General features: G+C 43.9%; 4 non-coding genes across 4 annotated transcripts; all 4 read right to left on the reverse strand.

The window, feature by feature from the left end:
- Nucleotides 1-3,506: 3,506 nt before the first annotated feature.
- On the reverse strand, nucleotides 3,507-3,724 carry LOC138286015 (small nucleolar RNA U3). Its single transcript, XR_011201712.1, has one exon. It is a non-coding gene; the product is annotated as a small nucleolar RNA U3 (small nucleolar RNA).
- A 4,121-nt stretch (nucleotides 3,725-7,845) lies between these two features.
- On the reverse strand, nucleotides 7,846-8,063 carry LOC138286016 (small nucleolar RNA U3). The gene has a single exon (XR_011201713.1). It is a non-coding gene; the product is annotated as a small nucleolar RNA U3 (small nucleolar RNA).
- A 4,120-nt stretch (nucleotides 8,064-12,183) lies between these two features.
- Nucleotides 12,184-12,401, reverse strand: LOC138286017 (small nucleolar RNA U3). Its single transcript, XR_011201714.1, has one exon. It is a non-coding gene; the product is annotated as a small nucleolar RNA U3 (small nucleolar RNA).
- A 4,122-nt stretch (nucleotides 12,402-16,523) lies between these two features.
- On the reverse strand, nucleotides 16,524-16,741 carry LOC138286156 (small nucleolar RNA U3). The gene has a single exon (XR_011201848.1). It is a non-coding gene; the product is annotated as a small nucleolar RNA U3 (small nucleolar RNA).
- Between the last annotated feature and the right edge of the window lie 637 nt (nucleotides 16,742-17,378).

A 17,378-nucleotide genomic window follows, 5' to 3' on the forward strand; every position in this document is an offset into this window, starting at 1 on the left:
CACTTGCCCTCTGAGTTCACATCATACTGTGCTGAAAGTGTAGGTGGTGAAAACACTGGGAATTATTCTTGTTCACAGCCTTCATTTTGAAGCTCAAGCCAAGACATGGATTTCTCTGGTAGTTTCATCCTCAGATATCTTGGTGAGATGTTCAACTTCCTGACGCAAATCGATTTACATGTTAAGAGGCAGAGCATTAATTAGCACTCATTTGGACTACTGCAATGCCTTACACAAGGGAAAATGGGGAAAACTTGAAACAAAACGGCAGGTTCCACAGGATTTTGCAGGAAGACAGTTTTCAATCAGAATATTTGGTTCAGATTATGACCTTTCAATGTGCCAAAAGCGTGATACTGATTGCTAGTGAATGAGAAACGACCTGGTAGGTTTGCAAGTATGGAAACAAAAGGTGTAGCAAGCAACCTACCTTTACATTTTGAAAAGTTGCACCACAGATCAAATGTATGGCAATGTCTTCAATCAGTCTCCCCAAACAAAGTAACTCTCCCCCAGTTCACGTGTAAGACCCTTACAAGGCGATGGCATTCCGCAGGAACCACGGGTTACAACGGAACCTACCACTTTCAGATGAGCTCTGAATACCTGGACATCAAAGAAAGCCTTCACATCAGCAACACCTTGTCCTACCAGCCGCTTTGAACATATGCAGCTTTTCCAGGCCCCATGACTTTTAGGCATCTCTGTATTATAGAAGTATCCAAAACACGGTTTATTTTTCTTGTACAGAAGATTCCGTTCACCGGGGAGTGAATCCTTGTCGGGACAATTTTGATCCTAGTATTCTTCAGAATAGGAACCGAACATTTCAGTGAATGTATCCGTCATCCAGCCCTTCCTCAAATGAAGAAAGGAACAGCCATCAACAAAAGACAGTTGTTTCATAAATACAACTCTGCCCTTCCTTTCCAGATCAGGGCTTTTCTGCAACAACTCTCTGACACTTACAAACACTGGGGCAGATTTACGACATTTTGGCGCAGGGCAGCACAGCAAGTCACATTGCTGTGCCCTGTGTCAAAGAAAACGGGCAATAATGTGTTATATGTATGCAATACTGTCCTTTTCCACTGCGCTGGAGCCATTTTGACTGCCTAGAGCCAGCGCCGGCAACCTTGCACCATGGTGCAAGGTTGTCTGCGTTGTAGGCAAAATTGTTTTTGTGAAGGAAGAGGCACCTTCCTACACAAAAACAATCTTGGGAGGCTTTTCCCTTTTCCTATGCGTGCTGCAAAACGCAGCACACATAGAAAGGGGAAACAACAAAGAGAAATAAAGATATTTCTCCTCACTGACCCTCCCCTGGGGAGGGGTAAGGTGTTGGTGCATTCCCAGATTTACATGGCTCTGTAAATTTGGGGATGCGTCTAACAACATGGGTGTTGCGTTGGAACACACACTGCAAAGCCCTTGGATCGCCTCCCTAATGCAGAGTAAGCCAGCGCACCGCTTTACAATGCCTTGCCTTAATCACTATCTACGGGACTATTCAAAGCCACGCCAAGTGGCTTTGCGTGATCTCCTAGATATGGTTAAAAGGTCTGACCGCTGTTGCGTCACTAGAAGTCACGCAACTGCAGTGCAAGCCTCTCTTAAATATGCCCCACTAGTTCCAGTTTCTTTCTTCAGAAACTTTTTATAACGCTATGCCACTCTGTTCCAGTGGCACAGGAAGATGTCACAACAGCATTTTTGCTGCCATCTGGCTTAGCTCTCAGATGGTAAGTGATACAGACTTTAAAAACTGCTGCTGTGGTCTATGCCGCTAACTAAAGTATTGCTTCAGCACGACAGGCTCAAGTTGAAGGCGAAAAACAGTCCACATCCCCTCTTCCAGCAGGCTAGAGGGTACCACAATTTAGTCTTACTTTGTTTTTTGTTTTTATATTTACTTATCTATTTATTTCATTATTTTAAAAAAGGACATTGCTGGGAAGGCAGTCGGGCTACGCTCCTGGCTCCTATAAAGCCAAGATTAGGCAAAGTTTTGAAGCACTCAACTGGCCTGCCGCCAGAGCGGAACCTTCTCCAATTCACGCTCTGCCGCCAACCCACCCACCTCGTTTCCCCGGCATTGGGGCATGTTTGAACTCCAAAATGGCGGCCTCCGGGGTTCCACACATTGCAGCTTTACCATTTTCAAGGTACAGGGATTATTCTACTGTTTAAAAGCTGCTGGCATTCCGATTTTCTTCATGAGGCTATCAATCTTGCAGTGTTCTAATATAGCATACGAGAACATTATTAGGGGCCCAAAGGGATCATTAAACGTCTTCTGTTGAGAGTTATTGACAAAAGCGAGGGGACAGGGCATTTAACTAATGTGACAGCAGAGGAACGACGCCTATGCTGACAGCTCAACATTTCGTTCAATGAGGTAAGAATGCTTTAAATTAAACAGGAAAGCCAAAAAAACGACATTTGCTAGAATATTAGACCAGATGGCTTATTCCAACCATTATTTGATTGTTGCAACTTCACTGTCCCCAATGAATCTTAAAAAATTCCAATGTCCTAAGACATCTAGCCCTTGATGTACTAGAGGTTGTGCGAGCGTTCCTGGGAAGCTGAATGATTTTCTGCTGCGCCTACAGGCTTTTATGGTAAGTAATCAGATGCAATCCTTTACGCTTACGTTACTTTGTGCTATGCGAGTCCCCGTGCAACACCTTAGCAAATGCCCAAGACGGCGTTCTTTGTCCTCATCGGTCTAAGATCCTCAACAGCCTTATACATTTTAGGACCTGTGACCAGGGTGTTACTCTTGGTTTTAGTCTAAAAAGACTAACTAGCATTAGAAAGCCCCTTTTCCCCACGTCAATTCGACAGGGCGATAAGCCACTGAGCGGCACTAATTGTGTGGAAGATGTCTAAACTCTAAAAATAGATCAAACATAGAGGCCCAGATTTATGAAACGCTTGCGTTATCACAGCGTAAGGCAACACCAGGGCATCAGTGAGGTTTACTAAACCACGCAAGGCCACCTTGCGTGGCATTGCATGTCTTAATAAATCTAGAGTAACCCATGGCAGCGCAAGTCGCTGCCTTGCGTTACTGTTTGCCGGGAAGGCGTTCCATGGGTAGGGAGTGGGTGATCTTAGGCATCCACCCATGCTCTTTCATGCATTCCCAGATTTACTAAGAGTAGTAAACCTGGGAACGCGTACGCCTTCCCAACTGAGGAGCAACAAGGAGAAATATCTTTGTTTCTCTACGTTTTATCCTCAAGTTGTCCTGCTGAGTTGCGTAAGAGGTGAGTAAATCTTCCCCTTCCTCGGGTCCATTTGAAAAGACCCTCCTTACTTAAATGTACCAAATTACGATTAGAAAGACCGTTTGAAAAGCTCAGTTTATAAAAGAAAGCCCCAAAAAAGCCCAAAAGAGGTGATTGCAAATACAAGTCAAGTGAGAATCTGGCAACCATCAAATATCCAAGAAAAGAAGTTTAAAATGCTGTACTCTCTTAAACTGAAACAAGAAGCTAACCACTCAGTTTGTGTTTCCTTCCTCCAGTTCTTCGTAAAAGAAGAGAGGAACGTTCATCAATAGCAGACAGCAGCTGCACAAATGCAACACTGTCCACTGGCTTCGCGCTCAGAAGAAAACACTACAACTCTTCCTCGTGGTTAGCGAAGACCAGACACTTTCGAACACATTTCCTCAGTTAAAAACTATAGAAATGATCCCTGAAAGTATAGTCTTGCCTGAACCACTTCCAGCTCACACAGACAGAAAAAGTGGAAACCCTTCTTACCTACAGTAAGCACCTGTTGGGCATCAAGTCAAAAAACATATAAATATATAGATAAGACCACAAAATAGCATTCAGCAGATGCGCGTGCATTTCTGTGCAAGAAAGAGTTCTCCCTAGAACTCGGGTGACACAATGCTTTAAAAATTTGCATATCAGAAATCAGCCACCAATCAAATTCAGCCTGCCTTTTCCCGGCCCTGTCTCACACACAGACACACACACACACACAGGTTACCTGTTGGCTGCTCCTGAAACAGACAGAGGACTACAGTATGAAAGTTAAAGTTCAAACAGGTAAAGAAACGGCAGCCATACTTTCCTTTCCTGCTCTCGTTTACCGCAACAAACACATTTTAACTTGTTTAAAAAGTAAGAGAAACAGTTGGTAAACTCACAAAAAAGACAGTCTACCGTTACTTCCAGAGCTTTCGGCACTGCACTAAATGACAATTATTACCATTTCAAGATGGCTACGCATTATCAGACTGCACGAAGTGGGTGAATTTTACTGGAGATCGGACAGAATCACCAGAGCGCTTACTCTGTTCAAGTAAAGCAGCACACACTTGCCCTCTGAGTTCACATCATACTGTGCTGAAAGTGTAGGTGGTGAAAACACTGGGAATTATTCTTGTTCACAGCCTTCATTTTGAAGCTCAAGCCAAGACATGGATTTCTCTGGTAGTTTCATCCTCAGATATCTTGGTGAGATGTTCAACTTCCTGACGCAAATCGATTTACATGTTAAGAGGCAGAGCATTAATTAGCACTCATTTGGACTACTGCAATGCCTTACACAAGGGAAAATGGGGAAAACTTGAAACAAAACGGCAGGTTCCACAGGATTTTGCAGGAAGACAGTTTTCAATCAGAATATTTGGTTCAGATTATGACCTTTCAATGTGCCAAAAGCGTGATACTGATTGCTAGTGAATGAGAAACGACCTGGTAGGTTTGCAAGTATGGAAACAAAAGGTGTAGCAAGCAACCTACCTTTACATTTTGAAAAGTTGCACCACAGATCAAATGTATGGCAATGTCTTCAATCAGTCTCCCCAAACAAAGTAACTCTCCCCCAGTTCACGTGTAAGACCCTTACAAGGCGATGGCATTCCGCAGGAACCACGGGTTACAACGGAACCTACCACTTTCAGATGAGCTCTGAATATCTGGACATCAAAGAAAGCCTTCACATCAGCAACACCTTGTCCTACCAGCCGCTTTGAACATATGCAGCTTTTCCAGGCCCCATGACTTTTAGGCATCTCTGTATTATAGAAGTATCCAAAACACGGTTTATTTTTCTTGTACAGAAGATTCCGTTCACCGGGGAGTGAATCCTTGTCGGGACAATTTTGATCCTAGTATTCTTCAGAATAGGAACCGAACATTTCAGTGAATGTATCCGTCATCCAGCCCTTCCTCAAATGAAGAAAGGAACAGCCATCAACAAAAGACAGTTGTTTCATAAATACAACTCTGCCCTTCCTTTCCAGATCAGGGCTTTTCTGCAACAACTCTCTGACACTTACAAACACTGGGGCAGATTTACGACATTTTGGCGCAGGGCAGCACAGCAAGTCACATTGCTGTGCCCTGTGTCAAAGAAAACGGGCAATAATGTGTTATATGTATGCAATACTGTCCTTTTCCACTGCGCTGGAGCCATTTTGACTGCCTAGAGCCAGCGCCGGCAACCTTGCACCATGGTGCAAGGTTGTCTGCGTTGTAGGCAAAATTGTTTTTGTGAAGGAAGAGGCACCTTCCTACACAAAAACAATCTTGGGAGGCTTTTCCCTTTTCCTATGCGTGCTGCAAAACGCAGCACACATAGAAAGGGGAAACAACAAAGAGAAATAAAGATATTTCTCCTCACTGACCCTCCCCTGGGGAGGGGTAAGGTGTTGGTGCATTCCCAGATTTACATGGCTCTGTAAATTTGGGGATGCGTCTAACAACATGGGTGTTGCGTTGGAACACACACTGCAAAGCCCTTGGATCGCCTCCCTAATGCAGAGTAAGCCAGCGCACCGCTTTACAATGCCTTGCCTTAATCACTATCTACGGGACTATTCAAAGCCACGCCAAGTGGCTTTGCGTGATCTCCTAGATATGGTTAAAAGGTCTGACCGCTGTTGCGTCACTAGAAGTCACGCAACTGCAGTGCAAGCCTCTCTTAAATATGCCCCACTAGTTCCAGTTTCTTTCTTCAGAAACTTTTTATAACGCTATGCCACTCTGTTCCAGTGGCACAGGAAGATGTCACAACAGCATTTTTGCTGCCATCTGGCTTAGCTCTCAGATGGTAAGTGATACAGACTTTAAAAACTGCTGCTGTGGTCTATGCCGCTAACTAAAGTATTGCTTCAGCACGACAGGCTCAAGTTGAAGGCGAAAAACAGTCCACATCCCCTCTTCCAGCAGGCTAGAGGGTACCACAATTTAGTCTTACTTTGTTTTTTGTTTTTATATTTACTTATCTATTTATTTCATTATTTAAAAAAAGGACATTGCTGGGAAGGCAGTCGGGCTACGCTCCTGGCTCCTATAAAGCCAAGATTAGGCAAAGTTTTGAAGCACTCAACTGGCCTGCCGCCAGAGCGGAACCTTCTCCAATTCACGCTCTGCCGCCAACCCACCCACCTCGTTTCCCCGGCATTGGGGCATGTTTGAACTCCAAAATGGCGGCCTCCGGGGTTCCACACATTGCAGCTTTACCATTTTCAAGGTACAGGGATTATTCTACTGTTTAAAAGCTGCTGGCATTCCGATTTTCTTCATGAGGCTATCAATCTTGCAGTGTTCTAATATAGCATACGAGAACATTATTAGGGGCCCAAAGGGATCATTAAACGTCTTCTGTTGAGAGTTATTGACAAAAGCGAGGGGACAGGGCATTTAACTAATGTGACAGCAGAGGAACGACGCCTATGCTGACAGCTCAACATTTCGTTCAATGAGGTAAGAATGCTTTAAATTAAACAGGAAAGCCAAAAAAACGACATTTGCTAGAATATTAGACCAGATGGCTTATTCCAACCATTATTTGATTGTTGCAACTTCACTGTCCCCAATGAATCTTAAAAAATTCCAATGTCCTAAGACATCTAGCCCTTGATGTACTAGAGGTTGTGCGAGCGTTCCTGGGAAGCTGAATGATTTTCTGCTGCGCCTACAGGCTTTTATGGTAAGTAATCAGATGCAATCCTTTACGCTTACGTTACTTTGTGCTATGCGAGTCCCCGTGCAACACCTTAGCAAATGCCCAAGACGGCGTTCTTTGTCCTCATCGGTCTAAGATCCTCAACAGCCTTATACATTTTAGGACCTGTGACCAGGGTGTTACTCTTGGTTTTAGTCTAAAAAGACTAACTAGCATTAGAAAGCCCCTTTTCCCCACGTCAATTCGACAGGGCGATAAGCCACTGAGCGGCACTAATTGTGTGGAAGATGTCTAAACTCTAAAAATAGATCAAACATAGAGGCCCAGATTTATGAAACGCTTGCGTTATCACAGCGTAAGGCAACACCAGGGCATCAGTGAGGTTTACTAAACCACGCAAGGCCACCTTGCGTGGCATTGCATGTCTTAATAAATCTAGAGTAACCCATGGCAGCGCAAGTCGCTGCCTTGCGTTACTGTTTGCCGGGAAGGCGTTCCATGGGTAGGGAGTGGGTGATCTTAGGCATCCACCCATGCTCTTTCATGCATTCCCAGATTTACTAAGAGTAGTAAACCTGGGAACGCGTACGCCTTCCCAACTGAGGAGCAACAAGGAGAAATATCTTTGTTTCTCTACGTTTTATCCTCAAGTTGTCCTGCTGAGTTGCGTAAGAGGTGAGTAAATCTTCCCCTTCCCCGGGTCCATTTGAAAAGACCCTCCTTACTTAAATGTACCAAATTACGATTAGAAAGACCGTTTGAAAAGCTCAGTTTATAAAAGAAAGCCCCAAAAAAGCCCAAAAGAGGTGATTGCAAATACAAGTCAAGTGAGAATCTGGCAACCATCAAATATCCAAGAAAAGAAGTTTAAAATGCTGTACTCTCTTAAACTGAAACAAGAAGCTAACCACTCAGTTTGTGTTTCCTTCCTCCAGTTCTTCGTAAAAGAAGAGAGGAACGTTCATCAATAGCAGACAGCAGCTGCACAAATGCAACACTGTCCACTGGCTTCGCGCTCAGAAGAAAACACTACAACTCTTCCTCGTGGTTAGCGAAGACCAGACACTTTCGAACACATTTCCTCAGTTAAAAACTATAGAAATGATCCCTGAAAGTATAGTCTTGCCTGAACCACTTCCAGCTCACACAGACAGAAAAAGTGGAAACCCTTCTTACCTACAGTAAGCACCTGTTGGGCATCAAGTCAAAAAACATATAAATATATAGATAAGACCACAAAATAGCATTCAGCAGATGCGCGTGCATTTCTGTGCAAGAAAGAGTTCTCCCTAGAACTCGGGTGACACAATGCTTTAAAAATTTGCATATCAGAAATCAGCCACCAATCAAATTCAGCCTGCCTTTTCCCGGCCCTGTCTCACACACAGACACACACACACACACAGGTTACCTGTTGGCTGCTCCTGAAACAGACAGAGGACTACAGTATGAAAGTTAAAGTTCAAACAGGTAAAGAAACGGCAGCCATACTTTCCTTTCCTGCTCTCGTTTACCGCAACAAACACATTTTAACTTGTTTAAAAAGTAAGAGAAACAGTTGGTAAACTCACAAAAAAGACAGTCTACCGTTACTTCCAGAGCTTTCGGCACTGCACTAAATGACAATTATTACCATTTCAAGATGGCTACGCATTATCAGACTGCACGAAGTGGGTGAATTTTACTGGAGATCGGACAGAATCACCAGAGCGCTTACTCTGTTCAAGTAAAGCAGCACACACTTGCCCTCTGAGTTCACATCATACTGTGCTGAAAGTGTAGGTGGTGAAAACACTGGGAATTATTCTTGTTCACAGCCTTCATTTTGAAGCTCAAGCCAAGACATGGATTTCTCTGGTAGTTTCATCCTCAGATATCTTGGTGAGATGTTCAACTTCCTGACGCAAATCGATTTACATGTTAAGAGGCAGAGCATTAATTAGCACTCATTTGGACTACTGCAATGCCTTACACAAGGGAAAATGGGGAAAACTTGAAACAAAACGGCAGGTTCCACAGGATTTTGCAGGAAGACAGTTTTCAATCAGAATATTTGGTTCAGATTATGACCTTTCAATGTGCCAAAAGCGTGATACTGATTGCTAGTGAATGAGAAACGACCTGGTAGGTTTGCAAGTATGGAAACAAACGGTGTAGCAAGCAACCTACCTTTACATTTTGAAAAGTTGCACCACAGATCAAATGTATGGCAATGTCTTCAATCAGTCTCCCCAAACAAAGTAACTCTCCCCCAGTTCATGTGTAAGACCCTTACAAGGCGATGGCATTCCGCAGGAACCACGGGTTACAACGGAACCTACCACTTTCAGATGAGCTCTGAATACCTGGACATCAAAGAAAGCCTTCACATCAGCAACACCTTGTCCTACCAGCCGCTTTGAACATATGCAGCTTTTCCAGGCCCCATGACTTTTAGGCATCTCTGTATTATAGAAGTATCCAAAACACGGTTTATTTTTCTTGTACAGAAGATTCCGTTCACCGGGGAGTGAATCCTTGTCGGGACAATTTTGATCCTAGTATTCTTCAGAATAGGAACCGAACATTTCAGTGAATGTATCCGTCATCCAGCCCTTCCTCAAATGAAGAAAGGAACAGCCATCAACAAAAGACAGTTGTTTCATAAATACAACTCTGCCCTTCCTTTCCAGATCAGGGCTTTTCTGCAACAACTCTCTGACACTTACAAACACTGGGGCAGATTTACGACATTTTGGCGCAGGGCAGCACAGCAAGTCACATTGCTGTGCCCTGTGTCAAAGAAAACGGGCAATAATGTGTTATATGTATGCAATACTGTCCTTTTCCACTGCGCTGGAGCCATTTTGACTGCCTAGAGCCAGCGCCGGCAACCTTGCACCATGGTGCAAGGTTGTCTGCGTTGTAGGCAAAATTGTTTTTGTGAAGGAAGAGGCACCTTCCTACACAAAAACAATCTTGGGAGGCTTTTCCCTTTTCCTATGCGTGCTGCAAAACGCAGCACACATAGAAAGGGGAAACAACAAAGAGAAATAAAGATATTTCTCCTCACTGACCCTCCCCTGGGGAGGGGTAAGGTGTTGGTGCATTCCCAGATTTACATGGCTCTGTAAATTTGGGGATGCGTCTAACAACATGGGTGTTGCGTTGGAACACACACTGCAAAGCCCTTGGATCGCCTCCCTAATGCAGAGTAAGCCAGCGCACCGCTTTACAATGCCTTGCCTTAATCACTATCTACGGGACTATTCAAAGCCACGCCAAGTGGCTTTGCGTGATCTCCTAGATATGGTTAAAGGTCTGACCGCTGTTGCGTCACTAGAAGTCACGCAACTGCAGTGCAAGCCTCTCTTAAATATGCCCCACTAGTTCCAGTTTCTTTCTTCAGAAACTTTTTATAACGCTATGCCACTCTGTTCCAATGGCACAGGAAGATGTCACAACAGCATTTTTGCTGCCATCTGGCTTAGCTCTCAGATGGTAAGTGATACAGACTTTAAAAACTGCTGCTGTGGTCTATGCCGCTAACTAAAGTATTGCTTCAGCACGACAGGCTCAAGTTGAAGGCGAAAAACAGTCCACATCCCCTCTTCCAGCAGGCTAGAGGGTACCACAATTTAGTCTTACTTTGTTTTTTGTTTTTATATTTACTTATCTATTTATTTCATTATTTTAAAAAAGGACATTGCTGGGAAGGCAGTCGGGCTACGCTCCTGGCTCCTATAAAGCCAAGATTAGGCAAAGTTTTGAAGCACTCAACTGGCCTGCCGCCAGAGCGGAACCTTCTCCAATTCACGCTCTGCCGCCAACCCACCCTCCTCGTTTCCCCGGCATTGGGGCATGTTTGAACTCCAAAATGGCGGCCTCCGGGGTTCCACACATTGCAGCTTTACCATTTTCAAGGTACAGGGATTATTCTACTGTTTAAAAGCTGCTGGCATTCCGATTTTCTTCATGAGGCTATCAATCTTGCAGTGTTCTAATATAGCATACGAGAACATTATTAGGGGCCCAAAGGGATCATTAAACGTCTTCTGTTGAGAGTTATTGACAAAAGCGAGGGGACAGGGCATTTAACTAATGTGACAGCAGAGGAACGACGCCTATGCTGACAGCTCAACATTTCGTTCAATGAGGTAAGAATGCTTTAAATTAAACAGGAAAGCCAAAAAAACGACATTTGCTAGAATATTAGACCAGATGGCTTATTCCAACCATTATTTGATTGTTGCAACTTCACTGTCCCCAATGAATCTTAAAAAATTCCAATGTCCTAAGACATCTAGCCCTTGATGTACTAGAGGTTGTGCGAGCGTTCCTGGGAAGCTGAATGATTTTCTGCTGCGCCTACAGGCTTTTATGGTAAGTAATCAGATGCAATCCTTTACGCTTACGTTACTTTGTGCTATGCGAGTCCCCGTGCAACACCTTAGCAAATGCCCAAGACGGCGTTCTTTGTCCTCATCGGTCTAAGATCCTCAACAGCCTTATACATTTTAGGACCTGTGACCAGGGTGTTACTCTTGGTTTTAGTCTAAAAAGACTAACTAGCATTAGAAAGCCCCTTTTCCCCACGTCAATTCGACAGGGCGATAAGCCACTGAGCGGCACTAATTGTGTGGAAGATGTCTAAACTCTAAAAATAGATCAAACATAGAGGCCCAGATTTATGAAACGCTTGCGTTATCACAGCGTAAGGCAACACCAGGGCATCAGTGAGGTTTACTAAACCACGCAAGGCCACCTTGCGTGGCATTGCATGTCTTAATAAATCTAGAGTAACCCATGGCAGCGCAAGTCGCTGCCTTGCGTTACTGTTTGCCGGGAAGGCGTTCCATGGGTAGGGAGTGGGTGATCTTAGGCATCCACCCATGCTCTTTCATGCATTCCCAGATTTACTAAGAGTAGTAAACCTGGGAACGCGTACGCCTTCCCAACTGAGGAGCAACAAGGAGAAATATCTTTGTTTCTCTACGTTTTATCCTCAAGTTGTCCTGCTGAGTTGCGTAAGAGGTGAGTAAATCTTCCCCTTCCCCGGGTCCATTTGAAAAGACCCTCCTTACTTAAATGTACCAAATTACGATTAGAAAGACCGTTTGAAAAGCTCAGTTTATAAAAGAAAGCCCCAAAAAAGCCCAAAAGAGGTGATTGCAAATACAAGTCAAGTGAGAATCTGGCAACCATCAAATATCCAAGAAAAGAAGTTTAAAATGCTGTACTCTCTTAAACTGAAACAAGAAGCTAACCACTCAGTTTGTGTTTCCTTCCTCCAGTTCTTCGTAAAAGAAGAGAGGAACGTTCATCAATAGCAGACAGCAGCTGCACAAATGCAACACTGTCCACTGGCTTCGCGCTCAGAAGAAAACACTACAACTCTTCCTCGTGGTTAGCGAAGACCAGACACTTTCGAACACATTTCCTCAGTTAAAAACTATAGAAATGATCCCTGAAAGTATAGTCTTGCCTGAACCACTTCCAGCTCACACAGACAGAAAAAGTGGAAACCCTTCTTACCTACAGTAAGCACCTGTTGGGCATCAAGTCAAAAAACATATAAATATATAGATAAGACCACAAAAAATGCATTCAGCAGATGCGCGTGCATTTCTGTGCAAGAAAGAGTTCTCCCTAGAACTCGGGTGACACAATGCTTTAAAAATGTGCATATCAGAAATCAGCCACCAATCAAATTCAGCCTGCCTTTTCCCGGCCCTGTCTCACACACAGACACACACACACACACAGGTTACCTGTTGGCTGCTCCTGAAACAGACAGAGGACTACAGTATGAAAGTTAAAGTTCAAACAGGTAAAGAAACGGCAGCCATACTTTCCTTTCCTGCTCTCGTTTACCGCAACAAACACATTTTAACTTGTTTAAAAAGTAAGAGAAACAGTTGGTAAACTCACAAAAAAGACAGTCTACCGTTACTTCCAGAGCTTTCGGCACTGCACTAAATGACAATTATTACCATTTCAAGATGGCTACGCATTATCAGACTGCACGAAGTGGGTGCATTTTACTGGAGATCGGACAGAATCACCAGAGCGCTTACTCTGTTCAAGTAAAGCAGCACACACTTGCCCTCTGAGTTCACATCATACTGTGCTGAAAGTGTAGGTGGTGAAAACACTGGGAATTATTCTTGTTCACAGCCTTCATTTTGAAGCTCAAGCCAAGACATGGATTTCTCTGGTAGTTTCATCCTCAGATATCTTGGTGAGATGTTCAACTTCCTGACGCAAATCGATTTACATGTTAAGAGGCAGAGCATTAATTAGCACTCATTTGGACTACTGCAATGCCTTACACAAGGGAAAATGGGGAAAACTTGAAACAAAACGGCAGGTTCCACAGGATTTTGCAGGAAGACAGTTTTCAATCAGAATATTTGGTTCAGATTATGACCTTTCAATGTGCCGAAAGCGTGATACTGATTGCTAGTGAATGAGAAACGACCTGGTAGGTTTGCAAGTATGGAAACAAAAGGTGTAGCAAGCAACCTACCTTTACATTTTGAAAAGTTGCACCACAGATCAAATGTATGGCAATGTCTTCAATCAGTCTCCCCAAACAAAGTAACTCTCCCCCAGTTCACGTGTAAGACCCTTACAAGGCGATGGCATTCCGCAGGAACCACGGGTTACAACGGAACCTACCACTTTCAGATGAGCTCTGAATACCTGGACATCAAAGAAAGCCTTCACATCAGCAACACCTTGTCCTACCAGCCGCTTTGAACATATGCAGCTTTTCCAGGCCCCATGACTTTTAGGCATCTCTGTATTATAGAAGTATCCAAAACACGGTTTATTTTTCTTGTACAGAAGATTCCGTTCACCGGGGAGTGAATCCTTGTCGGGACAATTTTGATCCTAGTATTCTTCAGAATAGGAACCGAACATTTCAGTGAATGTATCCGTCATCCAGCCCTTCCTCAAATGAAGAAAGGAACAGCCATCAACAAAAGACAGTTGTTTCATAAATACAACTCTGCCCTTCCTTTCCAGATCAGGGCTTTTCTGCAACAACTCTCTGACACTTACAAACACTGGGGCAGATTTACGACATTTTGGCGCAGGGCAGCACAGCAAGTCACATTGCTGTGCCCTGTGTCAAAGAAAACGGGCAATAATGTGTTATATGTATGCAATACTGTCCTTTTCCACTGCGCTGGAGCCATTTTGACTGCCTAGAGCCAGCGCCGGCAACCTTGCACCATGGTGCAAGGTTGTCTGCGTTGTAGGCAAAATTGTTTTTGTGAAGGAAGAGGCACCTTCCTACACAAAAACAATCTTGGGAGGCTTTTCCCTTTTCCTATGCGTGCTGCAAAACGCAGCACACATAGAAAGGGGAAACAACAAAGAGAAATAAAGATATTTCTCCTCACTGACCCTCCCCTGGGGAGGGGTAAGGTGTTGGTGCATTCCCAGATTTACATGGCTCTGTAAATTTGGGGATGCGTCTAACAACATGGGTGTTGCGTTGGAACACACACTGCAAAGCCCTTGGATCGCCTCCCTAATGCAGAGTAAGCCAGCGCACCGCTTTACAATGCCTTGCCTTAATCACTATCTACGGGACTATTCAAAGCCACGCCAAGTGGCTTTGCGTGATCTCCTAGATATGGTTAAAAGGTCTGACCGCTGTTGCGTCACTAGAAGTCACGCAACTGCAGTGCAAGCCTCTCTTAAATATGCCCCACTAGTTCCAGTTTCTTTCTTCAGAAACTTTTTATAACGCTATGCCACTCTGTTCCAGTGGCACAGGAAGATGTCACAACAGCATTTTTGCTGCCATCTGGCTTAGCTCTCAGATGGTAAGTGATACAGACTTTAAAAACTGCTGCTGTGGTCTATGCCGCTAACTAAAGTATTGCTTCAGCACGACAGGCTCAAGTTGAAGGCGAAAAACAGTCCACATCCCCTCTTCCAGCAGGCTAGAGGGTACCACAATTTAGTCTTACTTTGTTTTTTGTTTTTATATTTACTTATCTATTTATTTCATTATTTTAAAAAAGGACATTGCTGGGAAGGCAGTCGGGCTACGCTCCTGGCTCCTATAAAGCCAAGATTAGGCAAAGTTTTGAAGCACTCAACTGGCCTGCCGCCAGAGCGGAACCTTCTCCAATTCACGCTCTGCCGCCAACCCACCCACCTCGTTTCCCCGGCATTGGGGCATGTTTGAACTCCAAAATGGCGGCCTCCAGGGTTCCACACATTGCAGCTTTACCATTTTCAAGGTACAGGGATTATTCTACTGTTTAAAAGCTGCTGGCATTCCGATTTTCTTCATGAGGCTATCAATCTTGCAGTGTTCTAATATAGCATACGAGAACATTATTAGGGGCCCAAAGGGATCATTAAACGTCTTCTGTTGAGAGTTATTGACAAAAGCGAGGGGACAGGGCATTTAACTAATGTGACAGCAGAGGAACGACGCCTATGCTGACAGCTCAACATTTCGTTCAATGAGGTAAGAATGCTTTAAATTAAACAGGAAAGCCAAAAAAACGACATTTGCTAGAATATTAGACCAGATGGCTTATTCCAACCATTATTTGATTGTTGCAACTTCACTGTCCCCAATGAATCTTAAAAAATTCCAATGTCCTAAGACATCTAGCCCTTGATGTACTAGAGGTTGTGCGAGCGTTCCTGGGAAGCTGAATGATTTTCTGCTGCGCCTACAGGCTTTTATGGTAAGTAATCAGATGCAATCCTTTACGCTTACGTTACTTTGTGCTATGCGAGTCCCCGTGCAACACCTTAGCAAATGCCCAAGACGGCGTTCTTTGTCCTCATCGGTCTAAGATCCTCAACAGCCTTATACATTTTAGGACCTGTGACCAGGGTGTTACTCTTGGTTTTAGTCTAAAAAGACTAACTAGCATTAGAAAGCCCCTTTTCCCCACGTCAATTCGACAGGGCGATAAGCCACTGAGCGGCACTAATTGTGTGGAAGATGTCTAAACTCTAAAAATAGATCAAACATAGAGGCCCAGATTTATGAAACGCTTGCGTTATCACAGCGTAAGGCAACACCAGGGCATCAGTGAGGTTTACTAAACCACGCAAGGCCACCTTGCGTGGCATTGCATGTCTTAATAAATCTAGAGTAACCCATGGCAGCGCAAGTCGCTGCCTTGCGTTACTGTTTGCCGGGAAGGCGTTCCATGGGTAGGGAGTGGGTGATCTTAGGCATCCACCCATGCTCTTTCATGCATTCCCAGATTTACTAAGAGTAGTAAACCTGGGAACGCGTACGCCTTCCCAACTGAGGAGCAACAAGGAGAAATATCTTTGTTTCTCTACGTTTTATCCTCAAGTTGTCCTGCTGAGTTGCGTAAGAGGTGAGTAAATCTTCCCCTTCCCCGTGTCCATTTGAAAAGACCCTCCTTACTTAAATGTACCAAATTACGATTAGAAAGACCGTTTGAAAAGCTCAGTTTATAAAAGAAAGCCCCAAAAAAGCCCAAAAGAGGTGATTGCAAATACAAGTCAAGTGAGAATCTGGCAACCATCAAATATCCAAGAAAAGAAGTTTAAAATGCTGTACTCTCTTAAACTGAAACAAGAAGCTAACCACTCAGTTTGTGTTTCCTTCCTCCAGTTCTTCGTAAAAGAAGAGAGGAACGTTCATCAATAGCAGACAGCAGCTGTACAAATGCAACACTGTCCACTGGCTTCGCGCTCAGAAGAAAACACTACAACTCTTCCTCGTGGTTAGCGAAGACCAGACACTTTCGAACACATTTCCTCAGTTAAAAACTATAGAAATGATCCCTGAAAGTATAGTCTTGCCTGAACCACTTCCAGCTCACACAGACAGAAAAAGTGGAAACCCTTCTTACCTACAGTAAGCACCTGTTGGGCATCAAGTCAAAAAACATATAAATATATAGATAAGACCACAAAATAGCATTCAGCAGATGTGCGTGCATTTCTGTGCAAGAAAGAGTTCTCCCTAGAACTCGGGTGACACAATGCTTTAAAAATTTGCATATCAGAAATCAGCCACCAATCAAATTCAGCCTGCCTTTTCCCGGCCCTGTCTCACACACAGACACACACACACACACACAGGTTACCTGTTGGCTGCTCCTGAAACAGACAGAGGACTACAGTATGAAAGTTAAAGTTCAAACAGGTAAAGAAACGGCAGCCATACTTTCCTTTCCTGCTCTCGTTTACCGCAACAAACACATTTTAACTTGTTTAAAAAGTAAGAGAAACAGTTGGTAAACTCACAAAAAAGACAGTCTACCGTTACTTCCAGAGCTTTCGGCACTGCACTAAATGACAATTATTACCATTTCAAGATGGCTACGCATTATCAGACTGCACGAAGTGGGTGAATTTTACTGGAGATCGGACAGAATCACCAGAGCGCTTACTCTGTTCAAGTAAAGCAGCACACACTTGCCCTCTGAGTTCAC

The sequence above is a fragment of the Pleurodeles waltl genome, chromosome 3_1 (assembly GCF_031143425.1).
Source record: "Pleurodeles waltl isolate 20211129_DDA chromosome 3_1, aPleWal1.hap1.20221129, whole genome shotgun sequence".
Classification (NCBI taxonomy): domain Eukaryota; kingdom Metazoa; phylum Chordata; class Amphibia; order Caudata; family Salamandridae; genus Pleurodeles; species Pleurodeles waltl.